Genomic DNA, 24,104 nt, shown 5'->3' on the forward strand with positions numbered 1-24,104 from the left:
TGCGGATATTTTAATCGGTTTAGTGAAGTGAATTTATCAATGAGACTTCATTCATTCATTGGTGAGTAGTTTTGGGATGTATTTGACTTTGTAATATGTGTTAAAACAATGTTATGGACGTATATGTGAGTGGGCTTTCTAGGGGAGCCTACGAGTTTACTGAAAATAGTCTTAGGCTACAGAATAATTCCATATATAAACTTACCTGTATCAACAAAGTATTGGATCGTGACCTCTTAATTAAATTGGTTTTGTTCCTCTGTCTTCCAGTTTAATTTTGTATTCTGGCCTTAGTTTTGAAATGGAAAAAATAGGTTTTATCAATGTTAGCTCAACTCCCATACCGATGAGGAAACACATGGTGCACTAGGTTAGGTTAGGAAGGAGAGAGTTAGGTTTGATGTTTAGTGTTGCTAAGATTAAATGCTAAGTGTTGACTGGACAATGGCTGAATAAGTAGGTTCAGTAATTAAAAATAATAATAAAATAATAATGATAGTAATAATAATAGTAACAGTAATAATGATAATGATAATAGTAATAATAGTAATAGTAATAGTAGTGATGATGATGATAAAAATGAATTATAATAAATAATGAAAATAATAAATAAGTTAATAATAATTAGTAATTAACGATTATAATTAATTATAATAGTAAGTAAATAATAATCATAATGAGTAATAATAGCTAGTGATTAATAATAATGATTATAAACATTAGTAATAATAATTGATAATAATTTAGTAATTATTAATAAGTAATAATAATTAGTAAATGATAATAGTTAATAATAATTTGTAGTTAATAATAATAATTAATCATCAATAGGCTACTCTAATTGATAATACTAATAGTTTACTTTCTTGGCTCTGCTGGGAAAAAGGGAGGTAGGTGCAATATAGTCTCTCTGGCTTTTGTCATGATAATGTGACTTAGTTTTTAAACGTAATTCCTTATTATGAAAGTCTGATGCCTAAACCTCATTGTTCGTACGTAAACGCAAATCCTCGTCCCTTGATGTGAGCATAGTTTTTTATATAAGTTGGAACTCGGCTGTTGGAATTTATAGAGATATGTTAGTAGTTACTGAATGACGATGATGGGGAAGCAACTGAGTAGCCATTTTGTTTACAGCTACCGGAGAGTACAGACTTATTCCTGGCATTTAAATCTAGATTGTTCCGTAACCGAAATACAAACCACGCTATTTACATAGGGTATTACTTTCGGCGTAGCCGAAATTGACGAGCCATTAGATTTTTAACGAGGGTTGACTACCCCCACGCTAGTTAGCAGGGGTAGGGGAGGGGTAGCTTGCTACCTCTCTCCCCTCACACACCGGTGAAATGTCTCTTCACTTTTGGCTCGGACGATGTGCAGACGTGTCTGTCTTTCGCCCTCGCTTGGCAGCCATTTAATGTTTTGTCTTTACTTAATTACTTTTCTTATACTCAATATATATGTAAACATATTTTCATGTTTATGTATATATTTGAGTATAGAAATCCGTAAGTTTCCTTTCCAGTGTTCGTGCTGTGTGTGTGTAGTGTACGATATCACCGTGTAGCCCGCCGGCAGTCAGGCCATCACGGTGTAATTTCATGGATCGTGATCTCTTCCTTGGTCCTTCGTTTCTTCATTCGGCTCCTTCCTCGGGCGCCGTGGGGAGTCGTCATTGCTGGAGTTTTTATTGTTTCTCCGCTGCTCCTCCTTTCCTACGGGGAATGTGGGTTTCAGCGAAGGGACATGAGAGTGTTGTTTGACTACGGTCTGTCTCTCTCTCTCTCTCTTGAGGTCGTTCACCCTTTACTACGTACTACCTTTACTACGTACTACGGTAGCTTCCTTCCCGTGTCGGGTGGAGTTGCTACTCCATACATTTTATCTTAATTATTTTTTATGAAATCTAATTGTATTTGTCAACTTTTCAGCTTTTTGTAGAACGCTTCCCTTCGGGGTTTTTTCGTTCTTACTTTTAGTGAACATTCTTAATTGAATTACATAATTATAATTTTTATAATTCAGTTTTTGTTACAGTTCTCCGCCCTTCCCCCTTCCTCGTGAGTGTAAGTGGGGTTGAGGGCACATGCCTGTTGTGTAATTCTTGTGTTTTTTTTTTTCCCTCGGGATTCTTCTTCGGAGTCTTCCCGGGGGAATGAATGTTAACTAATTACTTTTCTTTTTTTTTCACAGTTAACGATCTAGTTTTTTCGTTTGCCTAATGTGACAACGAAGCAGAGCTATCTTGTTGGGGCCTGGGGAGTCTGCTGTTGCTGCCTCCTCTATATGACTTCGTCAGGGGCGTGTTTCCTTCTCCTGGAAGTTCTCCCGTGACAACTGACAGCTCTTCAGTTCATCTTAGAACTCTCAGTAGGTTTGCCTCCTTGGGTGGGTAACTTCCCTTCTGAGGGAAGGTTCCCTGCCCAGGTTTGAGTTTTTTCCCTTCTGGGGGGAACTTCTCTTACCTTTATTATTATTGTTCCTGGTCCTCCGGCGGTTATGCTCTTGGTGCTGAGCGACCGCTTTTGTAACCTTGCTCAAGGGGCTGAGCGGTTGCAAGCTCGGACCATGGAATTCGTGCGACTATGCTCTTGGTGCTGAGCGGTCGCACCTGCAGCTACGCTCAAAGGGCTGAGCAGCTACAGGACCCCCTCTTCGGAGGATTGCTCTTTTTAGGTCACTTGCTGACCCCTCGGCCCTATGGGCTCCTTCTTCAGTCTCTTCTACGAAGTGTTTCCTCTCTCGTTCGCGAGGGAGGACACTCATAGAGACTCCTCGTCGGAGGACTCCTCCTGCTGTTGTTGCTGAGGGCTCAGTTCCCTTCGGGGACAGCTGAGCCCTACGGTCTCTCCTGCGAGTACTTCTCCCCCTCGGGGGAGTTCACCACAGAGACTCCTCTTCGGAGGACTCCTCCTGCTGTTGTTGCTGAGGGCTCAGTTCCCTTCGGGGACAGCTGATGCCTACGGTCTCTCCTGCAAGTGACTCTTCCCCTCGGGGGAGTTCACTATCAGAGACTCCTCTTCGGAGGTCTGAGGATGGTGCTCCTGTCCGAGGTCGTCTTCATCTTCATTCGCGCAGAAGATCCTCCTCGACGAGTACCGACCGTTGCAGCTGCTTCCCTGTCCCTCTGAAGATCGTTCACGATCTCCGACTCCTGCCAGACCTTCTAGTCTTCATCTCCGTTCCTGGACGCAGATGCGCAGTGGGCGCCAACGCACCTCGTTTCCAATGGGCACCGGTCCCTTCGGGGCAAAGGGGCTTATTCCACAATGTGGGTAAGTCCCTTAAGTGCCAGGTTTTACCTGCGCGCCAACGATCTCTTGTAGTTGAGTCTCGCCGTAGATCTTCTGGTCACCAGCGCTCACCTGTGCTTCTGAGACCTTTTGTGCGCCAGCTCTCTTCAGCTCGCCATCGCACATCTGCGCGCCCTTTCCTGCTACGCGCCATGGGCGCCAACAGTCTCCTGAACGCCCACGATTGCCTGCTTGCCAGCGCACATCGGCACTCCCCTTCCTGATGTGTGTGCAATGTGCGCCAACGTTCGCCCTCGCGCCCACGATCTCCGGATCTGGACATACACCTGCGCTCCCTTTTCTGCCACACGCCATGGGCGCCAACGGTCTCCTGAACGCCCACGATTCCCCTGCTCGCCAGCGCACATTTGCGCACCTTCTGACATCTGCGCGCCTCCTGATGTGCGCAAATGCGCGCCAACGTTTGCTCTCGCGCCCACGATTTCCGGATCTGGGCGCAGGCAAGGAGATTGTTCCTTAACTGTATGCCAGCGCTCATATATGCGCTCTTTCCTGACGTGCGCAATGTGCGCCAACGTTCGCCCTCGCGCCAACGTTCGCCCTCACGCCCACGATCTACTAGATCTGGGCGCAGGCAAGAAGATTTCCTTCACCTCCTCGCCGACGATCTTCACTATTCTCTGCGCCCCCGCGCGCCCATGAGAGTCTCCTGTGCCCGCCCTTACGCGCAACCTCATCATTGGTTCTACACGCGAAACAACGCCCACGTGCCCGCTCGCCCGCTCGCATGCACACCCACGTTCGCCTGTGCGCGAACCAACGATACACGGGCCCACCCGCCCACTCGCCCGCCGCCCGCGCGCCCATGTTCGCCCGTGCGCGAACCATCGATGATATCATCGTGCGAGCGCCAGGGAGCTCTCGATCGCGATTCCCGTTGGGTTTCGCGACACGGACAATCTGACGAGCTTTCTGGAGCGCGTATTTCCAGATCATCATCGTCACGATCTTCACCCCGCGAACGCAAAGCATGGCGCGTGGAAGGGCAGGAAGAATCTTCAGAAGTGTCTGGGCAACATTCTTCTCCTTCTTTTCGGGCAGGCCCCATCAAATGGGGGTGACTGGTCTAGCCCTTCCTCTCCACCATTCCGTGGAAGGGGCTTACCAGGCATTTCCCTCTCAGATTGCGACCCGAGAATTTGTACAAGGAAGCTCCAGGAAGATCATGGGAACTTTCCTCTCGGGCACAAGAACCATTGTTTTCCGTCGCCAAGTTTCGAGCTTGCGGACAAACACGATGTTGAAGCATCGAGATGCAGTGACCGGGAGGTTCCTCTCGGAAGTCCCAACCGTGGATGTCGGCAAACTCAGACACTCTTCCATCCTTGGGAAGAGCTTGTTTGAGCCCAAGGACAGGGAAATAAACAGCTGGTGTGTGGAGAAGGTCGAATCTCGATTCACTCCTCCAAAGGCGCTTACTTCCAGACCCTGCAAGCCTCCAGCGCCTCAACATACAGCCTCGTCAGCCTAGGCCATCAGAACCGGCTCCGGCAGCTAAGACAAGGTGTACAAATAGCAGCCCCCTCCTGTCAGGGACAAGAAGGACGGGAAGTCCTCCCGGGAAGGCAATAATCCTAGAGGGAGCGGCCGAGTCCGCAAACGCTAGGACTGGCAACCCCCCTGCAGGTTTCCCGCTGGGGGGATGCCTAAAGTTACACTTTCAGATAGCAGCATCCCGATGCCAATTCCTGCACGATCTCCGTGATCAGCCAAGGACATCGCGCCTCGTTCTTAACAACTCTACCTCTACTGACAGCGAATCCAGTGTCGCTGAGCTTCTATGCCATGGGATCGGCAAGGGACTAGCCCTTCGGGCAGAAGGGGCCATGCTTTAGAAGGATGCCCTCCAAAGGGTCGTCGACGCCCCCCCCCCCCACCCCCCCCCCCCCCCCCCGGCTTCTTCAGTCGACCCTTTCTTGTAAGGAAAGCATCTGAAGACTGGAGTCCCGTCTTCGACCTCTCAGCTCTGATCAAGTTTGTCGAACAAACTTCGTTCAGCGTGGAACAGCAGAATTGATCAGACTTGTAGCGAGACCACTAGACTTCATATGCACTGGATCGGAAGGACGGGTACTTCCAGATCCCATTCCATCCGTCTTCCAGGAAGCACTTGGAATTCAGCCTAGACAACAGATGTACCAGTTCAAGAGGTTGTGCTGCGATCCTGCCACAGCACCGCAGGTTTTCACGAGAAGGTTCACCCTGATATCCTCATGGCCACTCAGGAGCAGGTTTCCGCCTCCTTCGCTTTCTGGATTACTGGCTAACTCCGGTAGTCTCGGAATCGACCTTCTTCGACACCGAGACAAGCTTCCGGATCTTTACCAAGATCTAGGGATCATGGTAATTTGCGAGAAGTCTTCTCTGCTTCTATCTCAACATCTGGGATATCTAGGCTTGATATTGACTCCTATCTCCAAGCCTTCCCGTCAGATGACTGTAGCAAGGCTGAGGAGAGTCGCAGAACCTTTCCTCAGACAAGGAGAGCTTTCAGCCCTATCTTGGTTACGCTTCCTAGGTCTCCTTTCCTCCTTGACCCGTCTAGTTCCGAACGGTCGCCTCAGGATAAGTTCCCTGTTAGGCAGCCCAGGTCCCAGCAGAATCAAAGCAACGATTCATTGGACTTTCTGGTCCCTATGGGACCAGTGGAACGATTAGACCTGCAATGGGGGTTGACCTACGGAAACCTCTTGCAAGGGAGTGGATCTTCTCGTCCTTCCCCCGCATTTGGTGCTGTTCTCGGACTCGTCAAAAAAAGGGGGGGCCACGTTCTGAATTAGGCCCATGGTCAGAACCTGAAGGGTACCTCCACATCAATCAGCTAGGATTAAAGGCCGTAGTCTGGCCCTTCAACAGTTCCAACAGACCCTGGCGAGTCACTCCGTGAGCGACAACTCCACGGTACTGGCGTATTTCAACTAGCAGGGAGGTATATTTTCATAACTTTCGCATCTTGCAGTAGGGATACTGAGATGAACTGAAGTCCACTCAATACTACTATCTGCTCGCTTCATTCCGGGCAAAGGAATGTGCTCTCCGACAATCTGAGCAGAGACTCACAGATAGAGAGTATCTGGGGGTCTTTGGCCCCTAGTAACCAGCAAAGTCCTGACTTGGGGGACCTGCTCGCGACAGCCTTGAACTTCAACCTGCCGCTGTACTACCCCCCAGTCTCAGACCCCAAGACTCTTTGGCAAGATGCCTTCCTATAACGGTGGGACAACATCAACGCCTACGTCTTCCCACCATTTTGTCTGTTGAGAAGGGGGCTCCGCGAGACCAGATTGTCGGTCAACCTATCGATGACCCTGAGAGCTCCGCTGCGACTTTACGCAGAACGGTTTCCGGATCTTCTGCATCCCGTGGCGGAACTCCCGGGAGAGCTTCTCCCATGGCACGGGCTACTCAAACAACCACACTGCAACATCTATCACAAGCCGTAGCATCGCTTCGGCTTCACGCCTGGAGACTATACGGCACCTCCTCACAAAGAGGCACCCCGCAACAGTCGCGGAGCGGAGGTCTCGTCACCTGCGAAAGTCATCCGCAGGGGTCTACCAGGGGAAGTGGAGAGTCATCTGTGGTTGGTGTCGTGGGAGAGGTACCTCTCCCCTTGATGCCTCTATTCCAGCAATAACTGAGTTATTGTTTATCGGCGGAAGGAAATTTGATTTTCGCTCTCGGCGGTGAATCCTATCGCTCAACCTTACCCTGGCCTTCAGGCTGAAAGGAATAGGTATTTCCTCCCCGCTGGATCTTTCTTCGCTCACACGAAGCTACGAACTTACCTGCCCCCAGTCGGAAGTGAGACCTCCTCCATGGAACATGGTTTGGGCTCTTAAGACCCTTAAGAGATCTTGTTGCGAACCATTACGTCAGGCCTCTAATCTTGGAAGACGGTGCTCCTGCTCGCTCTGGCCTCGGCCAAGTGTGTAAGCAATCTTCATGGTCTCTCGTACGACGTCGCCCTTTCAAGAGGATAGGGGGAGGTAACATTCAGGTTCGTCCCTGAGTTGGTTACTAGACTCAGAATCTTGGAGTCCCGGACCTTCGATTCGACTCCTTCAAGATTTCGAGTCTCCGTTCTGTAACAGATGACCCAGACCTTCTCCTACTTGCCAGTAAGGAACCGGAGGGGTCATCTTTAAGAACAGCTGCAGTTCGTTCTCACGTGCAAGCCCGGTTTGGGAGCACAGGAAGGACGCAGGGGAGGGTCACCAAGAATGCCTTTTCAGCCCGGATTCAAGGTCATTCACCTCGACCTGAATCCAGACCCCCCTCCGTCACGTCGCCCTACAGCACACGATGTCAGATACATCTCAACATCCCTGGCCTTCAAGAGGAACTACTCTGTGACGCAGGTGCTACAAGCTGGAGTCTGGAAGCGTCTAACGACCCTCACAGCCCACTACCTGCAGGACGTGACCCACAGGAGTATCGATACGTTTTCTATCGCCCTGTTATGGCTACACAACAGCTGGTCTAACCTCAGGCTCCTTATTGGACAGGTAGCAAAAGGTTGAGGGCATTGTTACCCGGTTTTAGACTGCATGAACGGAAGAAGTATGTCTGGCCCTTACTTCTTTCTTCATCCTCCCCTCTCATGGGGAAAGCAGCATCCTGGTCTCTGCATAGCTAACCTCAAACCTCTGCAGGTAAACCATGCTTCCTTGTGTTCCTAGTATTTAGATAATACTGTCGCGTCCCCCATACCCTGATGAGGTGGTATTGGGAATGTCCTAACCTAGAGTTCCGTCTTAAGAACAACAGGTCAACTGCCTAGGATGAGTCACGCTTTATTCCTTCACACACAAGCTTATGTAGGCCACACGTACTTGTGAGGTGCAGGGACTCCTTTTCTCGAGTGCTGCTCACTCGGATTCTGAGTCCCCGGGTAAAGCCAAAGCCAGTAAGGCTGGGACTTTCCATCCTACCTAAGGGTTAAATCACCTCATGTAAATAGCGTGGTTTGTATTTCGGTTACGGAACAAATGACAAATTCGGAGATAATTTGTATTTTTCCTAACCATACAAACCTTAGCTATTTACACACACATGCCCGCCAGCCCTGTCCCCCGAGGCAAGTCCTCCCTCTAAGTGAAGTGAAGCAGTTCACTGGTGTGTGAGGGGGGGAGGGGTAGCTAGCTACCACTCCTCTACCCCCTTGCTAACTAGCGCGGGGGTAATTAACCCTCGTTGAAATTCTAATGGCTCGTCATTTCAGCTACGCCGAAAGTAATACCCCATGTAAATAGCTAAGGTTTGTATGGTTAGGAAAAATACAAATTATCTTCGAATTTGTCATCTTCATAAAAACAAAAAAATATTTATTTGTAAATGAAACAAAAAGAAAACTGTTAGGAATACATTAACATTGTTTTGTCAATTCAAATAATCAATTAAAGGCAAAATTAGCATCCCTTTACACTCCAGCCTCAAGATAAGATAAACAAAAGAAATGACCACTTCAGAATAGTCTTACTGCATATTGTACAAGCAAGAGAAAAATACTAAGTTAAATGCAAGATATATCACTACACAGTTACAAAACGGAACTTTAAAATCCTAACGAAACCATGACTACAGAACCTGAGGATTTGAAAGACTTAGAAGTATTAGGATTCTCAACCTAGTCAGCCTCCAAAACAAAGGAAACCTTACTACAGAACCAAGCTTAAAGGAGAACCCCGCAACACTATGGTTCTATGACATCTGTAATGACCAGTAACATACTTGAACACTTACTATCTAATGAACCATCTATAAAGAACATATAACTGTGAAAAATACTGTACTGCAATAATTTTCCCTCAAAGCAACGCTCTCCGCCTCAGTATTCTTTTCACCATCAGACTGCAAAGTCACTTAAACTGTCCTAAATTCTGAACAGTATGGCCGCATACGATGCCGTGCAGGTCACCGTGGGCCCACAATAGCAATGTCTGAAAATCTCCAATTGTAAACCTGCACTGTGATAATGTTCTGTGTCATCGAAAACATTTTTTTTTGGTCCACCACCAGTAGTGCCTAAACCTCTCTTCTTGGAAAGGGTTTTGATACTGTATCTCTGGAACAATTCAGGGTCAAGAAGTCCTGAGCATGTTGGAGAAGGGCACTCTCCACGAGTCCCAGGCTTCTACAGTTGACTCTTTCTTGTGGAAAGGAGTCTGGAGGCTGGAGAACTGTCATCAACCTTTCCTCCCTGAACAAGTTTGTACAACAGACTCTATTCAGGAGGGAGATGGACGGTCAGCAAGCAGTAAAACCACAGAACTTCATGAGCAAGTTAGACCTAAAAGATGCATATTTCCAAATCCTAGTACGTGTCATCCATGAAGTATTTGAGGATCATCTACGAAGGCAGACAATACCTGGATAAGGTGCTGTGCATCGGCCTGTGAACAGCACATCAGGTTTTCATTAGAGTTTTCTCCCTAGTGTCAACCTGGGCCCACAGGATTGGCATCTATCTAAGATGCCTGAACGACTGGCTGATCCTAGCAGACTCGGTGGCTACCCTTCTTCAACACTGAGATAGACTCTTCTTACAACCTAGGGATTGTGGTAAACCTCGAAGTGCTCCCTGCTACCATCACAGAGACTAGTATATTTTAAAATGATCAGCAACACCAACCTGCAGAAAGTGTTCCCATCAAATGATAGGATCCTGAGGCTGAAGAAGTTCAAGTCCCTTCCTACAGTGAAACGCACTCCCTGCCCGGGTGGTTACGTCTCGTAGGTCGCCTATAATCCCTGGAATATCTAGTGCTCAATGGCCATCTACTTCAGAGGCGGCTGAGATCCAGGGGGCTCAACACAAGGGCTCTCCAGATTTGTTGGTCCTCATGGTGTCAGAGCAGAGGATAGACCTAGAAGGGGGGGGGGGGGGGCGACAGACGAGAATCTCCACCGAGAGTCAACCTCCTTGTACTCCCATCAGAATTGATGATCAGATGCGTCAAAAGAAGGGTTAGGGCCCATCTGCTTCATCACTCAAACTCCGGGCTCTAGTCCAAATTCGAAAGATCTTAGCATATATTCGCAGCACTATTGCAGTGGAGATGCTGAGATGGGCAGAAGACAACTCGGTGTCCCTATCGGCGGGCTTCATTCCTGGCAAAAGGAATGTGCTTGCACGACAACCTCAGCAGAGCAACGAGTGGTCCGTGAATTATATATTAGCGAACCAAGTTCTGACTTGTGGGGTTCCCGACAGTGGACTTGTTCGCGACGTCCCTGAACAACAGACTTTCGCTTTACCATTCCCCTGTCTCGGATCCGCAGGCTCTATGGCAAGATGCATTCCTACAACGGTGGGACAACGTCGACGTTTACGCCTTTCCCCCATTTTGCCTGATAAGGAGGAGGCTCAATAAGGCAAGATCTTCCTCCAATCAAGCAATGTTCCTCTTAGCTCCGCTATGACATCATGCGGAATGGTTTCCGGACCTTTTTCAACTGCTGACAGAAGTCCTGAGAGAATTCCCTCCATAGCACGACCTGCTCAAATGACTATATCTATCACAAAGCTGTAGAGTTCATACTTCTTCACGCCTGGAGGTTATCCAACATCTCATGCAGAGAGGATTTTCGCAATATCTTGCGATGATGTCCGGATTCCTTTGGGAATCTTCAGCTATAGTCTACCAGGCCAAGTGGAATATCTTCTGTGGTTGGTGTCGTAGAAGGGATATTTCTCCCCTTTATGCCTCCATTTCAGCAATAGTGCATTTCCTCATTTACCTTCAAGAGGAAAAGCTCTTCTCAGTCTCACCGGTGAAAGGCTATCGCTCAGCCTTGAGCCTGGCCTTTAGACTGAAAGGAACAAATATCTCCTCTTTGTTGGAATTCTCCCTCCTCATACGGAGTTTCGAGCTTGCTTCTCCTCAGTCGGAAGTTGACCTCCTTCATGGAACGTGGTTCGTGTTCTTTGATCTCTGAAGTGGAGCCCCTTACAAACCATTACGTCAGGCATCAGTTCTTCATCTGACTTGAAAGACACTATCCTTCTCGCTTTGGCCTCGGCCAAGAGAGTAAGTGAACTCCATGGTTATTCCTAAGACATCTCCCGTTTAAGGGGATGGGTTTATCGCCAAGACTCAAAATTCGGGAGTAGCGAATCCCAAGATTCAGGTCGTTCTAAATTGAAAGTCTCTGTAATGTAACAGATGACCCGGATCAACTGCCACTTAGTCCAGTGAGGGCCTTGAGATGCTACCTCAAAAGAACTGCAGGTGCTCGCCCCCTAGTGGAAGCACTTATTGCCAGCATGGAGAAAGTAAAGGGAAGGATCACCAAGAACACTATATCAGCATGAGTTCGTAAAGTCATAGACTGGGCCTTGAATCCTGATCCTTCTCCATAAACAAAAAGACCTAGAGTTTAATACGTTAGTGTTCAAGAACTCCTCTGTGACGCAGGTCCTGCAAGTGTGTGTGGAATCATCAAATGACCTTCACCGCCCACTTCCTGCAAGACGTGACCCTCAGGAACATGGAGACATTCTCCAATTGTCTTGTGGTTGCTGCTCAACAAGTGGTTTAAACACCTCTAGCTCCTTGATGGACAGGTAGTGTATAGTGGAAGGCAGAGGTTACCTTGGATGAAGTCTGGGATGAATGATAAGAATGACTGGCTCTTCTTTCTTTCATCTTCCCCTCTCGGGGCACAGCACCTACGGTACTCTGCACGCTGGCCTCCTCTGTCTGCAGGTAATAACCATTTCCCTTGCGTAACCTGGTATAGAGATATATACTTGTTGCGTCCCCATACTCCCTGGTTAGAGAGGATTGGGTATGTCTAGGGTTGGTTTAAAGATTTATTTCTAAGAATTCTTACCTAGACTAGTCACACTGCTGATATCACACAATCACATAGATTGCTCAGGCTGCTTAAGCATGCTATGGCACAGATTTTAGCGAGGGGTCAGGGTATTCCTCCTTATGCGTGTGTAGCACGGGTGGGAACCCCAGGTCAAAAGGCAGCCAGTTGGTTAGGACTTCCACCCACCTAAAGGGTGAGTCTTCCCTAATAAAGAGCAGAAGGTTTGTATTTTGGTGACGGAACAAATGACAAATTTAAAGTAATTTGTATCGCAATGCAAACCTTTAGCTCTCTCTAAAAATTGGTCCTCCACCACCTATCCCTCTGTGAGTCCTCCCTGCAAGCAAAAATGACGAGACACCACTGGTGTCTGCGTGTGTGTTTGTGTGTGCGTGAGCTTGGTAGCCAGTACTACCTGCTACCTCCCCTTGCTAATTAGTGGCGAGGTATTTACACCTCACTTGAAAGTCTTATGGCTAGTCTTCAAGCTTTACCAAAAGTATATTCCCTAATAAAGAGCTCTTGGTTTGTGTGGATAGGAAAAATACAAAATACTTTAAATTTGTTATAATTGTGGGCGAGGCCAGTTACGGCAGTTGAAGAATTATTGAGGGTCTGGAATCAGCTTGGTATGGCTGCCTCACCCTCACTCATACTGCATAGGTTTGTATGATGTTGCTCAACACATTGGATGTCAGTTACTGGACTCCAGTATTTCTTCCTTGCTTAATTGGTTTCTCTTTTGTGTTAAAGAATGAGTGTGAAACAAGTGGTTGTTGTGTGTACGTGTCCTGGTACCGAAAGACATCCTTGTGTAACCTTCATGAGTCGCCTTAATGTAGATCCTTAGCTTTTACATGTCGTAGATATGCTGTAGGTGCTCATCGGAGTCCTCTTGTGTTGCGTGTAAGGATTGGTCACCCTCCCAGTGGGAGAAGTTCCATGGGCTATGGAAGAAAGAGGCTAAACGTGATCGCTCTCCATCAGTTGCTTTGGCTTTGAAGTAGAGTAAGAGGTTTAGATGTCTTTCAAGCCCAGATCTTCCCCTGCCCGGTCCTTCGTTATCAAATCTTACCCAAGAAACAGTATCGGAGGATGGTGACCGTGTTTTTATCTCATGAGGCTGAGGATTCTACTTTTGTCTCTGATACTTTGCTTCCAGTCAGCCGGCTGAGATATATCATCCTCATTCGCCAGTACCACCTACAAGCATTTTTAGTTTGCATGAGTACAGTAGCTCTTAATTCCTGACATAAATCCTTGGTGCAATTTTTCAGAATGTCCCAGAAATCTCTCCTCTGCACACTATGTGCACTCAGCCTGAATTCACCGCAACGTGCACACCCCGCCATCTTGCCACTGAACGCTAACCATCCTGGCTCTCGCTCGAACTTCCTCCATCTCCGTTATTGGGAACCTACTAACCTCATGCCTCTGGGAAGTCAGGTATGCCTCTTACCCCTCAAGGACCATTGGGTCTCTCTTACCTAGATCGATATATTGCATCGGCTTTTTCTCCTAAAAGGTCGTCATCTGAGACACATGGAGAGCAACTTTTTGTGTCGCGGTTGGAGCTCCCACTGAGACTCGGCTCAAGCTCGGCAGAGCATTCACAATCCTGCAATCCATCCCTGCTTTTGCACTCGCAAATCTGCTGAGACTTGTCCACTATTCTACATTCCATTTAAATGTGGTATACGTCCTAATGTTTGTGTTTTAGATGAACACTCAACGCACCCCAATGTTGTTTATCGGATGAATGTGCCTCTTCCAGTGTGCCTCCCAAGCTTTATGCCTGGTGGGTCATCGTCCTCTCCACAAAGGACTCCGTCTTCCCCTCCAGCCATTAGGTTAGATAGTGATACTCACTGTTCTGCCTCTTCTTGACAATACTCAACCATTTGTAGGTTAAACATGATGCTTCATTTATGGGAGGTTCTCCTTTGCATCAATCTTCGTATAGAAAATGATGCGTGAATCCTTATCCTACATTTCCTCGAGTTGCTCCTCTTTCCCAGCAGTCACAGCACCAGCTGTTTGCTGCTATCCAGTGTTCAAGACCTTGGTCGCCTCAAGAGCTTCTCCAAGTTTATCAACATCGCTACTTCAGAAAAGGCAGAACACTTTCAAGGAGTGTATAAGACCCAAAATTTGATGTTTGTTGTACTTCAATTGAGGAGGATGATAGTCTTTTTTTTCTCCTCTAACTTAACAGTTTACTCTGACTTCTCCGGAACGTGTAGCCAGGATTAAACATTCACGTTCCCATTCCATCTCTTTGACCCACACCCCAGAGGTGCGTCTGGAATGAAAGAATGTTCCGGAGAAGTGGAAGACCTCCCAACTGGTCCGTAAGCAGCATCCTTCTCATACTCCACGTCCACCGGTTTAACCTGTGGTCTCTTCACATTGTGCGTCTTCTCCCATCACCATTAACAAGACTCCATTCCCTCTGGAAGTAGAACCTTCTGATCAAACAGAAGTTGTTCCCTTGGAGGTTTCTACTTCTGGTCTGGGGGAAAAGATTTTTTTTATAAAAATCATGAGCCTCATTCGACCAATCAGTGGCTTTGGGGAGGCTCGTCGTGAACCTGTAGTTGGGAGATATACCCTTATAGATAGGTTTTTCCTGGAGACAGAGTTCCAGGCAGAACCTGAATCTTTCTTGGTGTCATCAGGCTCTTGACATCTTACCTCAAGTATTAAAACAGATTTCCGACTCTGATCACTTGCTGAAGGCAGTGAGATCCTTGAAACTGCTGCCGTCTCCTCTTTTGCATCAACATTAGTTCTGTATGACGGAAGGTGCACATCCTAACCCGATCCGGAGATCGCAACATGTACATCACTGGTGTCTCAGAACTGTGTAACTCAGCAATCAGTTGCTTTTTATGCTGCCGATATATCCAACTTGAAAATGGTCTCAATGTCATCTTTCCAGGCTTGTTCCTGGCTAGACTACTGGTTATGGGCAGCGTCCTATTTTCCATTTTCTGATAATCTCAGATTTGACGATTTGCTCCAGAGCTGTAATTTTTTTCACCATTATGCTTTTCTCTGGGTCAACTGTATTCTCCAGCATAGAGATGCAGTCGTGAGTAAGTTCGTGCTCCAGATGGCTAGTTGAGACTCTCTAGTCCTATGCATTACAGTATATCTACTCGACAACCGACCTTGTTCCCGCCCTTGGAAGTAGCTACAGCAGCTAAGAAATGGGAGAAGGATAGCTTAGGTACCTTCTTCAGGAAGGCAGTGTCATCACTTTTCTGCTCCTCCTCCATCTAAGGCTTAAGCTTCTCCACCAGAGCCCTCACATCAGCATTGTCAGCTGGCTGATGAAGACCTTACTCTAGGGACCACCCCTTCCGAAAGAGTCGAGGACGGCGTTGTGCCCTTTAGAGATGGCAATTACCCTGACTTACCACCAGTTGGGAGATACCTGCAAAGTCATTAGACAGGTGGCAGTTCCATGTGGCAGAACCCTGGGCGGTAGAAGTCCTGAGATCAGGGTATCTCGTCCCATTCACAGACTGTCACCCTCCTCTAACTCAGACTCTGATGAACCCGTCATAGTATTTGAGGGGATCAGAGAATTATCTTCTCTTGCAGGGGGAGCTTCACAAGATGCTGGAGGAGAACGCAATCAAAGACGTCTTCGACAGGTCTCCAGGATTCTTCAGTAACATCTAAGCAGAAAAGCTAACAGGAGGAGGAAGGCCTGTCATAGACCTTTCCAACTTGAACCAGTTCATTCTCAAATCCTTGTTCAAGATAAAAATGCCCAGGACCGTCATGCAAGCAGTTTGAGAGGATATGACAGTCTGCTTGTCCGTAGACCTCAAGGATGCATGCTTCTAGATCCCAGTCCATCCAAGGTCAAGGAAGCATATGAGATTTTCCTTCCAAGGAAGGATCTTACAGTTCAAGATGTTGTGCTTCAGTTTGTCCACTGCACCACAAGTCTTAAGCCTTCCCTTCACTCGTCTTTTCTTGAGCTAACGCCATGGGGATCACTGGTTTCTGGTACAGCACTGTCTCTATCATGGGGAGAAAAATGCTACGAATGAAACTATGCTACTCCTATTGATTGTTCTCTTCTTCTTGTCTGTTTCTAAATTCTATTCCTTGAATTAGTAATGAAAACCCAGAAAGAGGGAAGAAACAGTGGCACCCTTCAAACTGATAAGCGGTGGTATAGAGCACTCGCGTACCACTAGGTTTCTGGTACAGCAATCTCTTTCCCATGGGGAGAAAAACTCTACAAAAGAAACTACACGCTCCCGTCTATTGGTCTCTTGGAGAGTAGTCTGTGAAATGGAGCAAAGCCTTCAGTTCTAGAGTTGATATGGTAAATCATGTCCTCCTGTGTCCATAGACTGGAAAAGTATTGGATTTGGAGATATGCTCCACATCCTTGCCAAGTTGCGTCTGAAAAAAGGAGAAGCTCTGGAGGAGGGCCCTGCAATGGGGACCCACTGAACAGGTTCTCTCCTCGAAGTCGCAACGAATGATCCGTTCTGACTTCTGGAGGGACTGTGTCCTAAACAGATGGGGAGTTCGTCCTTTGCCACCATTGGGACTTCGGTGCTTCCTCCAGAGAGAAACCAACTGTTCTAGAGATGCGAGGTGCCCCAGGAGTCTTTGCTACTGTATCACTATATGAGAGTTCATTGTGAAGAAGGCTGCTGCAACTTTTCTGAACCGGAGCAGCCTGTCTCTAGACGGAAACACTCGTGCTTGGACCGTATCAATACTCGTGCCCAAGTGCTGCAGACTACTTTGAGGACCAAGGACCAACTTCTTGACTTATCCTGACTCCAAGATCTTGACATAACTTGAGAAGAAAGCCTTTGTGGTGTAGAGTCTGAGCTTCAGACTGCCAGTAACAGCTAAACGTCAAAGTAACACAAAATTCTGACGCCCATGGTATGAGCCCAGGATAACACCAGGGTAAAGACACTTTTGAACACTTGTGGTGCTGAAAGTAGGTTGAATCAAAGGACTCTATATTGGAATCTTCTCTTTCTTAAACAAAACAGAGATACTTTCTTGATACTGCATGGAATGGGATTTGAAAGTATACTGCTTTGAGGTCTGTGGATAGCTGGAAGTCATTTTGCCTGTAGGACTGAGCTGGGAGTTTCCATTTTTTTATAGTGTTTGCAGAACCAAGCGGTTAAAATGAGACAAGTTGGTGACTGGTTTCCAACCTCTGTCAACATTTTGAGCGTAAACAAGTTGTAGCGGAAGCCTGGAGACCTATCATAGATTTCTTATGGTATTCTTTCCAAGCATAGTCTGAACCTCGTCTTGTAAGAGGAGGTCTTTGCGGACCCTTTCAAGTACAATGAACGGATTGTCGTTTTCAGAGCAAGAGGAGGGTGTCAGTTCATGAACGGTAAATGATATCCGGAGCGAAGGAACTTTACCATTCAGGGATCTGCCCCTTAGAATTGCCACCATGCCCATTGACTTGAAAGGGGTTCCCCACAAGTGGTGTCGTAAGTGGAATGTCTACCCTAATGTGAACCTCCTGTTGGATTGTCTATGGCAACGAGAGGAATGGGACGAGATGTCTTTTCTTCTGTAATAGGTTGTGGCGGCTGATGTGGTAATTTCCTTTACTGGTGAGCGCCAGACTGGGGTTCGAGTCCCTCTCAAACTCGTTGGTTGCTGTAACCTTACCGTCCTTGTGATCTAAGGAGGGGGGTTTGCGGGTGCCTATATGTCCATCTGCTGAGTGATCAGCAGCCATTGACTGGCCCACCTTGGTCCTACCATGGGTGGAGAGGGGGCTTGGGCAGTGATCATATGTATATATGGTCAGTCTCTAGGGCATTGCCCTAGTCGATAGGGCAAATCTCGCTGTCCCTTTCCCCCACCATTTATGAGTGGCCTTTAAACCTTTATTGAGGATGGCTGGTCAATAGAAGAAACCTGCCCTACTACCGAGGCTGTTTATGTGGGTGGCGTAGGATTTGGGCTTTGAAGAGACCAGATGATCTTGTTTTCTTGAAGCTGCTTGTCCAAAGAAGGTAGCTTGGGCCACTTTCTCCCACTTTAAAACTACTACTGTGCCTTTTACAGAAGGGAAAAGGGTTGGGCATTACGTCAAGGGGGTTTTACGCAAAGCCAACACATCCGGAGATGCCATCTGACGAACCAACTTGTTTATCACGCATCCCGACACTTGAAGATGAAAATTGCTCCACAGGAGGGAACACAGGTGGGTACAAAATTCAAGGGACTTAACCAGTTAACAATAGAGTTCTTTTTACTGTTTCCATTTCTTTGAGAGGTTTTCTAAAACTGTAAAGTAGGAGACTGTGCCCAATCAATGATTCGACCATGAACATGCCAGCAAGGCTGACATAGCAGCAGTTTCTAAGTTCACACACTCATCTGCAGAGACGACTTTTGGCTGCCGAGCCAAGTTCTCACTGGACATCCCCAGGGTCAAGGTAGCCTTGTCCAATCAAGGGGAAATGGATTGGGATGATCCCATTCTGCGAGGTAAAATTTTGTACTTTCTGGAGGGCGGGAGGTATCAGTTTGGACAAAATTTGAGATTAAAGCGAGTCTTTAGGGGCTGACACTTGTTATTATATCCTCCGGATAGTATCCACAGCCTGTTATGACCACAGCTGTTCCATCTTGTGCCTAGAGTTATGAGCCTCCTGAAAAAAAGCATCAATCGTTATCTATCTCCCTGGAAAGGAAGCTCTAGGTGCACCACCAAAGTTACTGTATTTAGTTTCCAATAGACCCACAAGACTCTCAGGAAAGATGACTCCTCCCCTGGTTGTAATGATGATGTTTTTAAGGCATATATTCCCGTTGGATCTGAAGAATGAAATCAAAGACGATCAATGGAACGGGGGAGGAGTTGTCCTGGAGACACTACTCCAGCACGCTTACTCGAGGGTTGAGCAGCAGTTTCAACGATTTTTTGCACTGTTCCAGGATGTCTTTCCTCTCTCTCTGGACCTCTAGAACAGGAACAGAAGGAGACTGCAATATGCGGTCACCTTCACTGTCAAGTCCAGTGGCGGCTCTTGGCTAGAATTAATTGATTACTTGGAAATGGAATAATAATGTAACTCCATTCTCTCTATGAAGTTCAAGAATATGATTTTCTAGCACATCTGGAGTAAAAAAGAAATACGTAACTACCTTCTACCAACACACCACTGTCGGCACTGCGGGAGCGAAAGTGCGCACTCTCCCTCTCCACCTCGCGTTCAGCTTCCTATTGTGCACAATAGCCAAGCACCATGCAGCTGGAACACTGAAGTGCACAGTTCCATACAAAGATTTTTGTATTTTTCTCACAAACTAAAGGATGGCTACTGACATTAAGCTTGAGGATTATATATTGTACAGGTATGAAAAAAGAATTAAAGAAAATGTTTATATTGAATGATATCAATAATATCGAGAAAATTGGGGGTGCTGCAGTTCCACAGTGTCTGTACACAAGCCGCAAATGGTAAAGCCATCAGGGGAAAATGGGTCAGGAATAGTTAAACATCTGACAAAGTGAAGAAGTTGTCTAAATCAATAGGGACAAGTTGATCCTCTACATGACACGATCACTATGAATCAGAAGGATGCTCATATCTGTCGGCTTTCGATTGAATTTGAGAAGTAGGAGGATTTTTGGGCTCAAGCCATGTCGTCCTGATGGAAGGTTCCTATTGGCAGCTTTCTAAGGGATATTCGAAAGCTGCCAATAGGAACCTTCCATCAGGACGACATGGCCATCTCGCCCAAAAATAGATTTTTCGCTTTGCTTCAAAACTGTTTATTAGGCCTAACAGTAATAGTTTCCAAGCCATTAGGTTAGGGAACCATCATCAAAAAGGGGTACAGGTTGTTGCCTGTCAGAGCGCTGTTTCAGGGCTACAACTTAAAAGTCTGAAGGGACAGATGCATCCAAAGGCTATCGGGTTCAAGATCATGGTGGTGGGATCCGTTTCCAAAGAGGCAGCACATCATCATCCTCTACAAAAATAACAAACTTATAATAGAGTTTGTGTTTTTCCTAAAATACAAACCCGAATTCTTTACTATAGGAAATATTCTAGCGCGAGCTGGAAAATACGGCAGAAAACCTTAACTAGGTTGTTAACGATCGGGCCGGTAGTTATCCCCCTGTTGGGGGTGGGAAACTGCTGGCCGGTAGCTACTGAGTACCTTCAATCGGATTCTAACTAGGACTATATTAGGGGGCGGTGACAGAGGGAAGATTTGAGTAAAGAATTCGGGTTTGTATGTTAGGAAAAACACAAACTCTGTTATAAGTTTATTTGTTCCTACACTAAATACAAACCCTCATTCTTTACTATAGGAGACTTAGTCTTGAGTTCAGGGTGGACGAAGGGTTCTCTATGCCTAGAGAAGATAGTCCTCAGACTAGACTCTCTTAATGAACAATCTCCCATTAACTTTCTTTGTAGATCCCCAAATCCAGCATGGCTGAAGGTTTGTGAATACGTAGAAACCAAAGTTTCAGCATGAAGAGGGTCGGGAGTAAAACCAGGACCCTTTCATACAAAGGGTTCCCCTGACCTTGAAAAGGGGAACCCTCGTGACCACGAGTATAACTTATACCCTGTGATAGAAGTCAGATGAGTTTCATACCTTCTTTCCATTAATGAGTCCTGCCAAAACTGTTCACAGACTAAGATACCCAGATGGGAGGAAGAAGAAAGAGCAGAAGATAGATGGATGTTGTTCTAAAACCTAGTGTAACTCAGAATCCTCGATCAATGGCTACTGTCCCCTGAAAGGGCGTAAAGGTAGTTACAGCACCTGCTGACCTGCCACAATAGGTCCTGATAAATAGTGAATGGTGAATGTAGATTGGTACTTCCAGACTCCAGCTCTTAAGACTTGGGAGACTGAGAAATTCTTCTTAAACGCCAGCGAGGCAGCTACTCCCCTAACTTGATGGGCTTTGGGTTGAGCTGCCTCAGGGTCTCCGTGAATGGCTCTCGCAATAAGTTTCTTGAGCCAGAAAGAGATGGTATTGTGAGAGATTCTCTTCTTAACCTTGTTGGTACGGAGGAAGAGATGACGGAGGCGTAGTCTGAAAGGTCTGGTGCGCTTCAGGTATTTCCTTAGCGCCCTGACCGGGCACAGTAGCAATTGGTCAGTACACTGTATCCTGAGTTGCCCTATTGAGGCTGGAAAATTGAAATTCTCTAAACCTCTCATCGGCAGATGAAGGATTCTGGGTTTTGGCCACAAAACTTGGCACGAAGTTGAGAGAGACTTCCCCCCATCCTCTAGTATGGGTGACTTCGTAGGATAGACCGTGAAGTTCACTAACCCTTTTTGCCGAGGCCAGAGCCACTAGGAAGACGGTCTTAAGGGTGAGGAAGAAATCAGATGCCTTATTTAAGGGATCATATGGAGGCCCCTTTAAGGAGCGTAAGACCAGGGACACGTCCCAAGGTGGTGGTCTAATCTCCACTGGGGGGCAAGATCTCTCAAAACCTCGAATCAACAAGGTGATATCTTCTGAGGTGGAAAAGTCAACTCCTCTCAGTCTGCAGATGAGGCTTAAGGCTGAACGATAGCCCTTAATTGCCGAGACTGAAAGGAGTTTCTCCTCCCTGAGGTAAACTAGGAAGTCTGCCACTAAAGGAAGAGAGGGATCGAGTGGAGACACGCCTCGCCTTCTACACCAAGCTGCAAACACACTCCATTTTGCTTGGTAGAAGTTTGTGGAAGATTGGCGTAGGTGCCTGGACATGTGTTCAGCCACCTTTCCTGAAAAGCCTCTGCTTCTGAGGAGAGACTGCACAGCCTCCAGGCGTGAAGTTTCAGGAAATGGATTCTCCCGTGGGGGATACCACTGTGTGGCTGCGTCAACAGACGGGGTTCTGGAGGCAGGAACCTCGGCGCTTGAACCAGCAGGGAAAGGAGATCTGCGCACCACACTCTGCTTGGCCAAGCCGGAGCTATTGGAGTTAGCTTGCAGTCCCGAGAGATCCTGATTTTGTTGACCACCTTTCTGAGCAGGCAAAAGGGAGGGAAGGCATGAGCGTCCAGGTTGTCCCGGGAGTGTTGGAGGGCGTCCTGGATCGCTGCCTGATGGTCTGGAACTGGGGACCCGTAGCGGGGAAGCTTCTCATTCAGAGAGGTGGCGAACAGATCTATTGTGGGTAAACCTCACAAAGCTATTACTGTCTTCGCTACTCGAGGATCCAAAGACCATTCTCCATTCAGCACTTGGTGATGCCTGCTCAGCTGATCCGCCACGATGTTTCTCTGGCCCGTAATAAACCTGGCTGAAAGAGGAATGTTCTGGCTTTCTGCCCACTGGCAGATCTGGACTGCTAACAGACAGATGTCTCTTGCCAGAGTACCCCCTTGTTTGTTGATGTACGAGACGGCTGTGGAGTTGTCGCTCATCAGAACCACTTCTCGTCCGTGTAGATCTTCTACAAAGAATTTTAGGCCTTTCCAGGCAGCTAATAATTCTAGGTGGTTTATATGGAGAGACTTCTCTATCGGAGACCAAACTCCTGATGCTAATTTGGGCCTAGGTAGGAACCACATCCCCGTAGCGACGCATCCGAAAAGAGTTTTAAATTCGGACTTGAGTTTTGGAGGGGAATGCCCTTTTGGGTGTTCTCTCTGGTCGACCACCAATGAAGATCTTGTAGCACCAGACTTGGGACCTCCACTGCCAAGAATGGGGAATCTTGACTTTTGAGACCAATGGGTCTTCAGATGCCATTGGAGACTTCTGATTCTCGAGAGGCAAGATGGCCCAGAAGACACTGCCAAGACTTGGCTGAAGGTGGTAGTGGAGACGAGATGGGTGATCGACTGATCCAGTCTCCGAAGCCTGTCTTCCGACGGAAACACTCTCCCTGCCTGGGTGTTGATGGACATACCCAGATAGTTCAAGACTTGGGTCGGAGTTAAACAAGACTTCTCTGCGTTTACAAGGATCCCCAGATCCTTGCAAAGACTCGGAAGTCTTCTCAGATGATCCAGAGCTAGCTCCTTGGACGAGGCCAGGAGTAGCCAATCGTCCAGATATCTTAGCAGACAAATTCCATGTTTGTGCGCCCACGAAGATACGAGTTCGAAGATCTTCGTAAAGACCTGTGGGGCGGTAGAGAGGCCGAAGCACAGGACTTTGAACTAGAAGATTCGACCCTGAGCCAGGAAGTGTAGGAATTTCTGAGATGTGCGATGGATTGGCACTTGGAAATAAGCATCTCTCAAGTCTACAGATGCCATGAAGTCTCCTGGGCGTACTGCTTGGGTGACGGAAGCTGCTGTCTCCATTTTGAATGGAGTCTGCTTCACGAACTGGTTCAGAGTCGAAAGATCTATTACTGGTCTCCAACCTCCCGAGGCTTTCTCTACCAGAAAGAGGCGACTGAAAAACCCCAGGGAAGAGTCGGAGACCTCTTGAATGGCATCTTTTAGAAGCATGCTCTGTATCTCCCGAGCTAAGGCTTGCTGTTTCCCAGGATCCCGAGTGACCTGGGAGGACGAGATTGGGGGAGGAATTAGAGGAGGAGGAGAGTCTATGAAGAGAATGCGGTATCCCCAACGAAGCACCCTTATGGTCCATTGCATGGCCCCCATAGCTTTCCAACTCCTCCAACTCCCCTGCAGGCCCCCCGCTACGTACTGTGAGGGGGGAGTCGTGACCCTATTTCTGCCTAGGGTTCCTTCCTCTGCCTTTAGCCTTAGGAGGAGCCGACTTTCCTCTGCCCATTGGTTTGGGTGTAAAAGAGGGGCGGCCGGGGTTCTTGGCAGTGGAGGTGCGGTTGTTGCCTTGGGTTGTGGAGTTGGCTGCTGTTGCATTGGACGAAAGGAAGCAGCCTTTTGCATTGCAGTGTCCTGCGTCTCCTTCCTCCAAGTCTCTAAGGTGGAGGAGACTGCTTGTCTAGAGAGGAGGAGAGGTTGTAGGAGATCAGAATACCTCAAATC

General features: G+C 47.4%; 1 long non-coding RNA gene across 1 annotated transcript in view; it reads left to right on the forward strand.

Moving 5' to 3' along the window:
* The window catches only part of LOC137633462 (uncharacterized), a 329,887-nt gene continuing 305,783 nt past the window's right edge, over positions 1 to 24,104 (forward strand). Inside the window, exon 1 of the long non-coding RNA XR_011042241.1 lies at positions 1 to 61. This is a non-coding gene — a long non-coding RNA (uncharacterized lncRNA). The remainder of the gene's footprint in view (positions 62 to 24,104) is intronic.

Source organism: Palaemon carinicauda, chromosome 43 (genome assembly GCF_036898095.1).
Source record: "Palaemon carinicauda isolate YSFRI2023 chromosome 43, ASM3689809v2, whole genome shotgun sequence".
NCBI lineage: Eukaryota > Metazoa > Arthropoda > Malacostraca > Decapoda > Palaemonidae > Palaemon > Palaemon carinicauda.